The sequence below is a fragment of the Rutidosis leptorrhynchoides genome, chromosome 7 (genome assembly GCF_046630445.1).
Source record: "Rutidosis leptorrhynchoides isolate AG116_Rl617_1_P2 chromosome 7, CSIRO_AGI_Rlap_v1, whole genome shotgun sequence".
Lineage (NCBI taxonomy): Eukaryota > Viridiplantae > Streptophyta > Magnoliopsida > Asterales > Asteraceae > Rutidosis > Rutidosis leptorrhynchoides.
This window is the reverse complement of record NC_092339.1, coordinates 376,561,339-376,573,743: the sequence shown is the minus strand read 5'-3', so window position 1 is coordinate 376,573,743 and position 12,405 is coordinate 376,561,339. Positions and strand designations below refer to the sequence as shown.

At 31.2% G+C, this 12,405-nt stretch overlaps 2 long non-coding RNA genes across 2 annotated transcripts; both read right to left on the bottom strand.

Annotated features, from left to right (window-relative positions):
• Window positions 1-332: 332 nt before the first annotated feature.
• Window positions 333-1,577, bottom strand: LOC139858545 (uncharacterized). The gene is made up of 3 exons (XR_011762992.1): window positions 1,239-1,577; window positions 1,009-1,063; window positions 333-700 (listed from the first exon to the last, which is right to left on the bottom strand). It is a non-coding gene; the product is annotated as an uncharacterized lncRNA (long non-coding RNA).
• Window positions 1,578-1,673: 96 nt separating this feature from the next.
• LOC139858116 (uncharacterized) lies at window positions 1,674-3,818 on the bottom strand. The gene is made up of 3 exons (XR_011762814.1): window positions 2,925-3,818; window positions 2,142-2,624; window positions 1,674-2,026 (listed from the first exon to the last, which is right to left on the bottom strand). It is a non-coding gene; the product is annotated as an uncharacterized lncRNA (long non-coding RNA).
• Between the last annotated feature and the right edge of the window lie 8,587 nt (window positions 3,819-12,405).

The following is a 12,405-nucleotide window of genomic DNA, read 5'->3' as shown; positions in this document are numbered from 1 at the left end:
AAGCTAAAACGTTTATACAAAAAAATATTGATAAGTATTTCTCTCACGAGTTTCCCATAGACGATTCAATCATAATATGCTAATTTTTCAACTTTGCTTTATCAGAGATAGATCAATATTTTCAAGGCTAAATTAGTTGACCCATGAAATAAACCCGCAATATAATGCGTTATGCCTGTGCCAAATCAAGTTTAAATAGATTACAAAAATAAGTACGCTATGGAAGATGTGGAAGATTTATTGGTAATCCTTCTACTCAAAATTGATAATTTATTTGGGCAATAGCCGATATTTGGATAAAATCAAGTACTTGTAGTTTACAAGTTTTACTGTCAATCTCGTCGAAATGAATTCCTTCACTACGCGATGAGACATTCAAGATCCTTCCTTCTTTGTTACTTTCATGCGCTGTTTCTTTCAAGGTTTCTAGTAAAAGATTTGTCAAATGAAAATGAACTAAAAAGAATTTGAAAAAGTGTTATAAAAGAGGTAAGAAAGGCAAAATATTTTATTAAATAGAATTAGAGCAGTAAATAAAACATGGATACCATTAACTTGTAGATTTAGATTAGCCTTATTATAAGAAGACTAAGAACATAAATGTGAACTCAATAATTTGCATTTTCACTTAATAATAAAGTCAGTCCCAATGAAAAGATGGCAAATTCCCCATTCTCTATACATCTCATAAGAAATGTACCTGCAAAAACACCAACCTTTTCAGCGCTATCTATAAATAATTTTATGGTTCTTATCATTTTGTACACTAATCATATTCCTCTCGAAACTGAAGCTTTAAACTCTGCTATTATCATATCACATCCCATAAGTATTGTTTATAATCAGTATATAATTTTATGTATGCACCATGAATATTAGTGACATATAGTAGTTGTTCAATACCTATATTTCAGTACTTGAGATTCACTCATTTTTACCCGTTACCTGTCTTACCCGACCTAGAGTTTAGGAAAACTTGGAATGTTTTCATTAGTTTAAAATTAATACCCTTATTCGCTTCTTCAACTATAATCACCATGTTAGGTGCTCCAACTGTTTCATCCTCCATAAAGGTAATGTGGAGTTCATATCTAATATAACTCTAAAAGATGTTAATAAAGAAATCTTGATCATCCTACTTATAAAATTAAAATATTTTCAAACTTATATATAAATATTAAAACCTCATAACATTTTAAGTTTCGTATCATCGAAGGTAATTATCATTCAAGTGTTACCTGGAACGCTATTGGATGATATGTGGTGGCTTGGTTACTCAGAACCTACTCCTGCGTCAAAACGAAAACACTGTTGAGTCTTGTAGATTAGTATTATTATAGTTTCTACCAAAAATGTTAAAAAAGATCGATTGGTTGAGCTGGATATCGGATCAGAGATCATGCTTTAGGTGATTGTACATGCTCATATAGCTTCGTGTTTCAAACCTCTTCAATGACCATTCTTCGTGTTTCAAACCAGAAATTTCCTCAATAGGTTTTGAGGGACAACCCAACCCATCCCATCCATTTTACCACCCCAAGGTCATACCATATAAGTTGTGCATAAAAAGAACTAACCTGCTTCGAAATTGAGGCTATAATCCAAAGCGGCTTGGGGATTAACATGACATATGCCATAATCAAATGGTGTGGCCATAACAAACGTCATTGTCTCGGAACCTGGATATTGTTGGGCTAGGATCTGTTTTCCACCTCTATCAAGTGTTTAAACAATGCGAGTGTTTAACGTTACAACCTCGAATCGTTTCTTCACGACAATACATGTATAATCGTAAGGATAATATATCTATATATGATATAAGATGAGCTGGCAATTTCAAACAAAAAGAACAAGAAAACTTCAAACAAAAAAGAGACCGAAGTATTTGACTTATTGGCCCAACCTAACCCTCCTAATTATACAACAGTATTCAACTACAGGTAATCAAGCAAGTTGACATGATCATGTACCTCTTTCCATCCTTGATTCCGTCCCGATCATCAGCCCAAAATAGATGGTTGGAAAGCTATGGTAGGGTAAATAGTAAATAACACAAGTCGTTTGTAAAGCACAAAATAACTGAATAGTTTTAATGTGTACCGATAATAAGTGGTGTAAAAATCATAATAACTATAGCATACCTCATCTTCTATCAGAGTCATTTCCAATGACGAAACATGAGATGGTTGTTCTTATAGCTATATTTTCAACGAAGTAACACCTTGATCCAAATCGTCAATTCATCTACAACATCATGGATCATTTTTATAGGAGTATAGTCTTCTTGTAGGATCTAAAATAATATTAGAAAATAATAAACGATTATGTGGTGAAAGAAAAACTTCAAATTGGGTCTCTTACACCCAATAATACATGTATTCCTTATCCATACCGATTTTTGCTATACCAACTTATTCACATAAAAAAAGATTGAATTAAACTATTAACTGAATGCCCAGAGACCTTTAACACCTTTTGTACTGTGCCACTGCTATTGCGTTGACCACCATCTCTACAACATTCAAATCACTAACTTGGAGATGCAAATGTAAAATTTCAATAGATTGCTTCGAGTGCTATATTTGGACAGTAATTTGAGATGACCTTATTGCTAACAGGTTCACCTATGAAAAAAATCAACAATGATTACTTCTTTAGACCAACAGTTAAAACAAAACATTCTCAAATACTGGAAAAATAAGAAGCATAGATCGAAACATTGATATTTTGATAAGGCTCATGAAACACAGGTAGGAATTAACAGTTACAACCATGTGTACCTGCAAGAAACATACAATTACTATAAAAAAGTTAGTGTTATAGTGCCCGAGTTATTTCATTTTAATCTCTTAAAAGCATTCTTATCAAACATCCGACATAGTTTCAAATAATCAAATAAGATCACCTGCTGCACCAATGCTCACCTCAATAATACGCGAATCCACTGCTATCTGCGGGTCTTCAAAAATGAACATATTAAAGTAAAACTGCAGAGGTTGTGAGAAAATATTACTCAATGATAACCTATTCAGCTTCGTATAAGAATTTCGTTAAGGCGTGATAAACTAATTAGTACATAAATGAAATATTAGAAGAAAACTGCAATCATACTAACATATAAAACCTAAACCGTAAACATTCATGGAAAATAGAAATATCGAAAAAACTAATTATGAACAATAATAATGTTCTATACAAAATTTTGAATTACCTTGTAACAGATCACGATTATCAGCCTCTTTAAACAATGTCAAGAGCAGGATCAATCAACTCCATCCCTTCAGTGCAACTCCGTCCTTATCCAATAAGAATATATCATAAGTGATGTAAATCGATAAATGGGTCTAAACTACAACCTCTAAATCACATAATCACAATGTGGTTATTTTAGTCATACATATACATACAAATAACACATTTCAAACTGAAATCATAGTTTGAGGAACGCACATTGAAAACAATCATGACTAAATCACCATCAGTAAAACATAATTAAGTAGTTACCAAATATAAATGAACTAATTAGAAATAAATTGTAAAATTTATATAATCCAAGTCATAAATGTAGTTATAGCACCTGCCAAATGAAGCCTTCAAGTGTTCCATGTTTACCCATAACCATTGCCAATTAACCCATGTAGTTTGCAAATGAACCTATAAATGTTTCAGCCAACGACGACTGTTTCAACAATCCATTCCCCATGATAAGGCATCCTCTACTGTGATGTTTGATGCAAGCGAGTGATGGCCATCAATTGCTGGTCCCTTGAAGACTCCAAATGGGTTACTGTGATGTCTGCTGCAACAGAATGCATATCATAATTACTCTCAACCATCACTTTTGTAATAACAGATTCCTTTTGTAATAACAGATTCCTACTTAAACCACAATAAAAAAAACCCATCGAAACGAACAAAAAGAAAAACCTAACCTTTTAAGCAATCTGATCTAATTGCAAATATATTGCAGATTATATAAAATTACTATATAAAATATATTGCATATTTAACAGAGAAGTAGCACACTTCCGGCATAAGAACACCTGCAAACTCATCTTTATTGTTGATACTCCATTTATATCATACTCCAAAACTGTAACATCAACCGAAAATATAGAAAGTAAAAGAATAAAACAATTGGTTGTTCATAAGTTTAGCTGGATTCATCGAAGAATTTATGATCGGCTTTAGGGAACGAAATCTAGTTAGGGTTTGGTGAGGATCGGTTTTGGCATCATCACAAAAAAGATGAGAAGATGAAGGAATTAGGTAATATAGGTGTTCCGTGTTTTTTATTATTAAGGGTATTTTAGGGAGAAAAGTATGTAAAATTGAATTATTAGCTAATATTTTTAGTGGATGATTAAGGACCGTTAGATTAAGGGGAATTAGCTAATATTTCGCGGGTTTTATGAAATAATAGAATTTAATAGAGTATTTGTTAGGTTGATTAAAAAGCAAACAATATTAAATAAATCACAAAGGGTTGTGATATATTTAATAATATAAATAGACATCATAATACGTTGCACATATCTAACCATCAAAGGGTTGTAATAAGAAATGATTATGAGTAAAAGTACATACGAAGCTGAAATTAACAAATTTTTTTAATCATGTATGGAAATACTAAACAGATACATATATAACTATTTCATTAGCGCGTTACAAGAATTGACCCATTATATAGACCCACGAATTCGCGGAGACTTTTGAGGGATGAATCACCATTAACTAACTGGTATGAATCGCTATATCTTGTATAGTATTTGTTAGGTTTATAATAAATTGATTCAGTTGCAATATTAGTGTTACCTGACTTATAATCAATGTTGTTTTTTTGAACCTAAAAACAATACATATAAAATAAAATTGAAAGTCTAAGACTCTAAAAAAGGCTAACATCCATTTCGCCAGAAAAAGACCCGCGAATTCGCGGGATTGGTTAAAAAAAATTGTTGTCATAAAGTAAAACATAAGGTTTCATGTATTCGTATCTTTTCTTTCATTTCAGAGTATATGATATGCAATATACATGAAAAAGAATGTGATACACTTCAAACATATCTTTTTTTGATGTCATGTGGCGACTTGCATACCAGGTACTTGCATACAGTAAGTGGAAACAAATACTTTTACCAACAACAAATACTTTTATTAACATACTGTACTACTACGAAATTTACACAATAATATTAATGGGTTGTGCGTTGCACCGATATTTTGTTAACAATTACTAATAGGTTAACAATACAAATTACTTGACATTAAAGTTGTAGTAAGGGTAAAAACAACCAATACTTTTTTAAATTTGCTTATAGATGGTAAATATATGTATTACAACATCTTCTGCCTTTTGTCATTTGCCTTTTGTTTCTGATATTGGATATGTTAATAATCAGCTAATGTTGTTGGAATATTTGCTTCTTCATGTTGCAGAGAAATTGCATGTAAATGGCTAAAATCACAAAAGACCAAAAAATAATGTAATAATAGACACTATAACATAATTAATACCTATAAGTGGAGAACTCAACTTTTAATAGGAATTGGAATGAAAATGTGCCCTGATATTCACTCCGCTGTATACACTTTTTCTTCTTACTGTGAAAATGTTTAAAAACAAAACTATGAGTAACTTAATGACTTAAAAGATCATCAACGATGTTTTTTTCAACTTTTTTATGACTTTTCTGGTAGTATAATAGAAGGCATTATTACAATGGAGATAACTAATTCTGACATTAGTAACGGGATTTTAGCTGAGTTATAAGAATAACACTATTTAAATGAATAAACTTACCCAAATAACCATAGGGAAACAAATTAATAAGCATTCTCAATAAACACTTATTTTCTTTCTTTTTTAAAAGAGTTTCTTCACATAATTGTTGATCTGATGGCCAAACATAATTTTTTAATCTAAATACTATATAATATATATATATATATATATATATATATATATATATATATATATATATATATATATATATAAGATGTGCATACCATGCTGGTGTCCATTGCTTTTGTCCTGTTATGCTAGAAAGGGTACCCGGTTAGTTGCAATTAAATATGGAGTACTTATAAGTGGTAAGAATTCGATGATCCAAAATCTCCACCCTTGAAACACTACACCGTCTTCTAATTCTATTGGGTCTAATTCTATTGGGATGATGTAAAACACACTATCTTTAACATATTTATAATTAATTCATATGACAAATAAGACTAATAATTTTTTTTTTATCACTCCAATGGTAATTTACAAATTTCATGATAAGGCATTACAAAATACACATTGTGCAACTTGTGATAAGTTGACATCTTTCCCCGCTCTCTTATACGAGTATATACATGTCTAAGGGGTAATTCTCTTAAGTGCTTTCTTTGATTTAACTTTCAGACTCTTTTTCACCTTAAACTGTAATGGAGACTTGATCCTGTAGATACACATACACAATGCTGAGTGTACATCAATGAATCACATCAAAGAATGTAACCAAGTCAAACCAACTCAAGTCATAAATAATTATAGTAAAATACATCATAATATACATAATATACAGATTACAGATTTAATTAGTAAAACTTACATATTACAATTCACATATGATAATATTATTAGGTAATCCTAACCTAAACCCTAAACACTATAATCTAAACCCTACACCTTAAACCCTAAACTCTTCTAAATCCTCTTATTTAAAAACTAAATCTAAACCCTAACCCTAAACCCTAACCCCTAAAATCTAAACCCTAGAATCTAAACCCTAATCCTTAACCTAGGCCCTAAATCTAAAACCAAAACCCTAAAATCTAAACCATAAACCCTAAACTTTAAACCTTTAACCCTAAACCATAAATCTAAACCCAACCTAAACTCTAAACCATACACCCTAAATCTAAACCCTAACCTAACTCCTAAAAACTCTAAACCCTAACCCTAAACCATAAGCCCTAAAATATAAACCCTAAATCTAAACCCTACACCCTAGAATCTAAACCCTAAACCCTAAATCTAAGCCCAAAACCCTACACCTAAACTTTAAAATCTAAAATTTAGACCCTAAATCTAAACCCTAACTTTAACCTCTAAACTCTAAAATCTAAACCCTAAACTATAAATGTAAACACTAACCCTAAATAAAACTATAATCAATTATATCATAAATAAATATATCATAATATTCAGATTTTAAATTACACCATACACAATTATATCATAAATAGATCATAAACACTAAAAAAACCATAAACAATTTAAACAATTAATAGCATAAATCACTATATACATTAAAAGAGAGTCTCGATTAGCTAATAAATGTTTTCAAAATCCTCTTAATTACCGTTAGATTAGAAAATTACATTATACTACTCCTTGATCCAATGGTCCTTAATCATCCACTAAAAATATTAGCTAATAAATCAATTGTTAAAATACTCATCCCTAAAATACCCTTTTTTTATTAAAAAAAAAAACACGGGATAAATTAATAGTTTGTATCATAACATCCAAAATCGAACTTAAACCACGATCACAGTTCCTTAATCAATCTCTTGCACTTAAGCCGATTATCATCCCTCGATGTATATGAAGGTTTCGCTGAAGATGTATTACGATGTTTGAATCAGTATCGAATTCAGGAAAACGGGGTAATTATTTAATTGAATTAGAGTTTTGATTCGTAACTTTGAATTCGAAATTAAATCTTGTATTTTTTAATCCTGGCATTCAATACATCCTGAAGGTTTATCATAACAAAACCCTAATTGAAATTTGAGATACAGATTTTAAATAAAAACATAAACAATTATATCATAATTACATCATAATATACAAATTACATATTTGATTAATAACATAAATATAATAATAGCAAAAGTATATTCATTAGGAGACGTATATATTAATTTAAGTATGCATCATAATCACTATAGTGTACAATGGCAACATATAAGCAAATGGAATGTAAGATTCATGTTTAAAAGCAAATGCGAAGAAATCAAGAGATAAATTACTTGCCTGTCCTGCCAACAAGGACACATACATAAAAATAACAGCTACGTTGGGAAGTAACTGTTATATCTTCATCCTCTCGTTTAACATATTCACAACCTTGTAATTGGCATGTGGTTGTATTTCCCACACCCGCTTCACACCGCATTTTCCAATTAAGAATACTGCATAGTGCATACATAGAATATTCATTGCCTTTCAAACTATTAAATATAAAATGTTGTCCCTATGTCACATCACATGTTGTCCCGGCTGCAAGAACAAATGAATCGATCAGATCATTCTTCTTTCTCATATTATGGCTATTCTCAACAATCGGGTCATCTACCCTTGTTCCCAACCAAGCGTTGACCTTAAAAATATGAAACAAAGTGAAGTCACTTAATTAAAGGATTATAAAGTGTGAAAATTTTTTCTACTTAAACAAAAACACACATTCTACTCACTCCCCTAAACATATTTGAATTACTTGAACCCATTGGCTGTTAAAAGGAAGAAAAACTACAATGTTCTGCCCGGATTATAGGCGACAACTTCCCATCACCCCAGGTACCTGCACCACCCCGTGAACCATAAGTATAAGTGTAAAAGTATATGATATATAACAAAGACAGAATCCAATAAGAGATGTTGTACTTTAACATCATATTATATTAACATGTAGTATGTATGTGCCATTTGAGAGACATTGTCTGATACCGAATAATCAAAAGTAGCTAATCATTGTAATAAAAAAGTATGGAGAAGTACTAAAATATTTTTTGGATTCACTTATGTGGTTAGATACTTTGATGTAAGATGACATGGCATATATTGAAGACAGTAAGAAAAAGTGACATTTAGATACAACCACACACAAACAAATAGATCTATACATATACATATACATACACATACTTACGATAAAAATTTTCTTGGAATAAACGCAATGGCAGTGACAACACCGATACCTAAAAGTATTCCAAAATCGGAGAACAGCAGACTCTTTCATGTAATTTGTCGAAAGTGCTGCAAAATCCGAATCGGAGTAAACGGTTTTCTAAAAATATTAGGGTTATTATATTGCAAAGATTTGTTATTCATCTTCTGTAACTTAAATCAACGGCGTATAGATATATAACAATTGTTTGGGTTCTCAAATCTACAACTTTTTCAAAAACATTATTGCTTCCATTTAGTGACTGTTGAGACTACCAACGTGGGGTTCCCCTAACTCCACCCGAGACCAAAGTGTTGCACATGATTTGTGATAAGTCCAATGTCACCAACCTGCATACACATGGAGTTCAAATGTGAAGCAACATTACTAAATATTGAGTGAAGTAAAAAAAATCTTAGTTTGGGAAAAATTGAAAAAACATATTATATGTGATAACTGATAAGCTTGTATATTGGGCGTGAAGAAGCATTCATGTTCACCAAAAGATTGACACACTTACCATCAACATGCAATGTTCTCTGAGTGTAAAATTCCACACCCAAGGTTGCATCAGTTAGAAGTTTACGCCTCTTGCGGTGAGCAAGCTGCCTAAAAATCACAGAGAAGAAAGATACCATCAAACATTAATGTCTATTCTGAATTTAAATATACACCCAAATTTCGATATTAACCAGTATCCCAAATTTCAATTAGGGTTTTGTTATGATAAACCTTCAGGATGTATTGAATGCCAGGATTAAAAAATACAAGATTTAATTTCGAATTCAAAGTTACGAATCAAAACCCTAATTCAATTAAATAATTACCTCGTTTTCCTGAATTCGATACTGATTCAAACATCGTAATACATCTTCAGCGAAACCTTCATGTACATCGTCGGAATGATAATCGGCTTAAGTGTAAGAGATTGATTAAGGAACTGTGATCGTGGTTTAAGTTCGATTTTGGATGTTATGATACAAACTATTAATTTATCCCGTGTTTTTTTTTTTTTTAATAAAAAGGGGTATTTCAGGGATGAGTGTTTTAACAATTGATTTATTAGCTAATATTTTTAGTGGATGATTAATGACCATTGGATCAAGGAGTAGTATAATGTAATTTTCTAATCTAACGGTAATTAAGAGGATTTTGAAAACATTTATTAGCTAATCGAGACTCTCTTTTAATGTATATAGTGATATAGTGATAGTGATAGTGATAGTGATATTTGCAAACCAATAATAAAAGATTACAAGTTCAAAATTGATAATGAGGTAGCATTTTCTAACTTATTTGTTAATAAAGCATAAGCCATAATAAGATAAGATTCAACACCTTATTAACGGATCATGGTAGGGTTGCGTTAGTGAATGTGGAGCAATCTGTTGGGCCTGATCAGGCCCAGGTTCATGGCCATGTTGTTGTTGTTGTTGTTGTTGTTGAGATGGATGCTCAACCTGAAGGGTTTAATGGGTCGGGGACGGCCCAGGTTCATAGCCCGCAAAAGCTTCAACCTAAATTTGGTTTTGTTGAAAGATTGGAAACTTTAAAGAAGGATAAGCTGAAAAGGAATGTGGTTAATGTGACAACCCGGAAATTTTCGACCAAATTTAAAGTTAATCTTCATATGAATTCGACACGATAAGCAAAGTCTGTAATATTGAGTCTCAAAAATTTGAACTATTTTCATGAATTCATTTGACCTTCGACTAGTCCCGACGATTCACGAACAATTAATTGTAATTAGATGTGTGTGTGTGTGTGTGTGTGTGTGTGTATATATATATATATATAATAATTAAAAATATAATTTGAAATATTATATGTTGTTGTTATTAGAATTAATTATGTAAAATAAAATAAAAATATGATATTATGATTTAAAACACATCTATATAAATAAAGTATATTAAATATATATTTTGTAATTTCGAATTTATTTAGTAAACGACAATGACACTCGTTCATCATTCGATGGTTATTTAAGCAAGTTAAATTCAAACTTATATGATTTTAAAATAAACGGTGATCCGAAAATGAGTTCTATAAATTTTAGGCTTACTAAACATGTATCTAGGATTTAGTTATTAAATTTTTACACTTTTTATATTTTACCCAGAATTGAGAGGGACAGTTGATGTAATTTTTATCTAATAAATTAATGATCGAATTTTATACCATAATGACTGAAATAAATAAAGATAATTATTATAAAAATATGAAATTTTTCTGAAGACTTTTTATTCACCACTGAGTGAACAACGGGGCAAGATATAATAGTCCGTTAAAACTGTCGGTAGAAGATACAAATTCACATATTCGCATGTTTTGATTTTTATTATTATATCAATTATAAGATCACTTTAACATACCATTTGATTCCTTTCCAAACCAAGACAACCCTCATTCCACTGTACCTAATTGATACTTTAAAATTTCTATTTTCATGAGAATTAATATCTCTGATTATTACTATTAACAATTTGGATTATTGTTTTCTTTTTCAAAACTATCTCCTATATATAAACGTACATAGACATCTATATATTAGGAAACTTGATCACCATGGACACCACCTTCTTCACCACCTTCCACCGGCCACCATAGTCGAACGCCATTAACCACCGAACATCACCTTGCTACTACCTAGCTGTATATTTCTTTCTTTCTTTTCTCGCATTATGATATGATTCATCTCATAAACAAATACATAAAACCAACCCAAAATACAGTTTATTTTTTTGCTGTTTGTTTTGATTCCTGCTCGACGAATAACAGGAAGTTGAAGTTATTAAGAACAAATTCATTAAACGAAACCCACAAACCCACCATCGATCACTAAACACCATCACTTCCGTTTACTATTTTCTACTATTATTCGTACTGTTATTGTTCGATCAACCAAGACCACCTCTTGTAGCTACTATTTTACAGCCAAGAACTACCATCAATGAACCACTATCGATCACCCCATCACTAGTCGAATAGTATCACCATCAACCATGATTTATTTTTGTGTTTCTATCCGAGACCCATATCACTACCCACAATCCACCTACGACCACCATCATCAAACAAAACCGAACACCATGAAACTTGCAACCTACTACTCGTTCCTTGTATGTGCTTCTGTTTGAACAAAAAACATCACTCATTTAAACTTATCAACCATCCACCACCAAGACCCATCTCTCCCTTCTTTGCTTCTAGTTTCTATAAATGATCAACATGACAAAACAACCATCATCATAGAACCAAACACCTATCTATAAACATACGTATCTGCTACTATTATTCTGCCTGCTGTTTCGATTATAAACCGAGCCAAACAAACGATGATTTGATGATAATCTGAAAATGAATATGATACGTGATATTATCTCATGTGGATCAAGAAAGAATGATGATGTTATGATAATGAAAGAAACCATGGTAATGATTAAGAGTGCTGCAAGTTGATTAC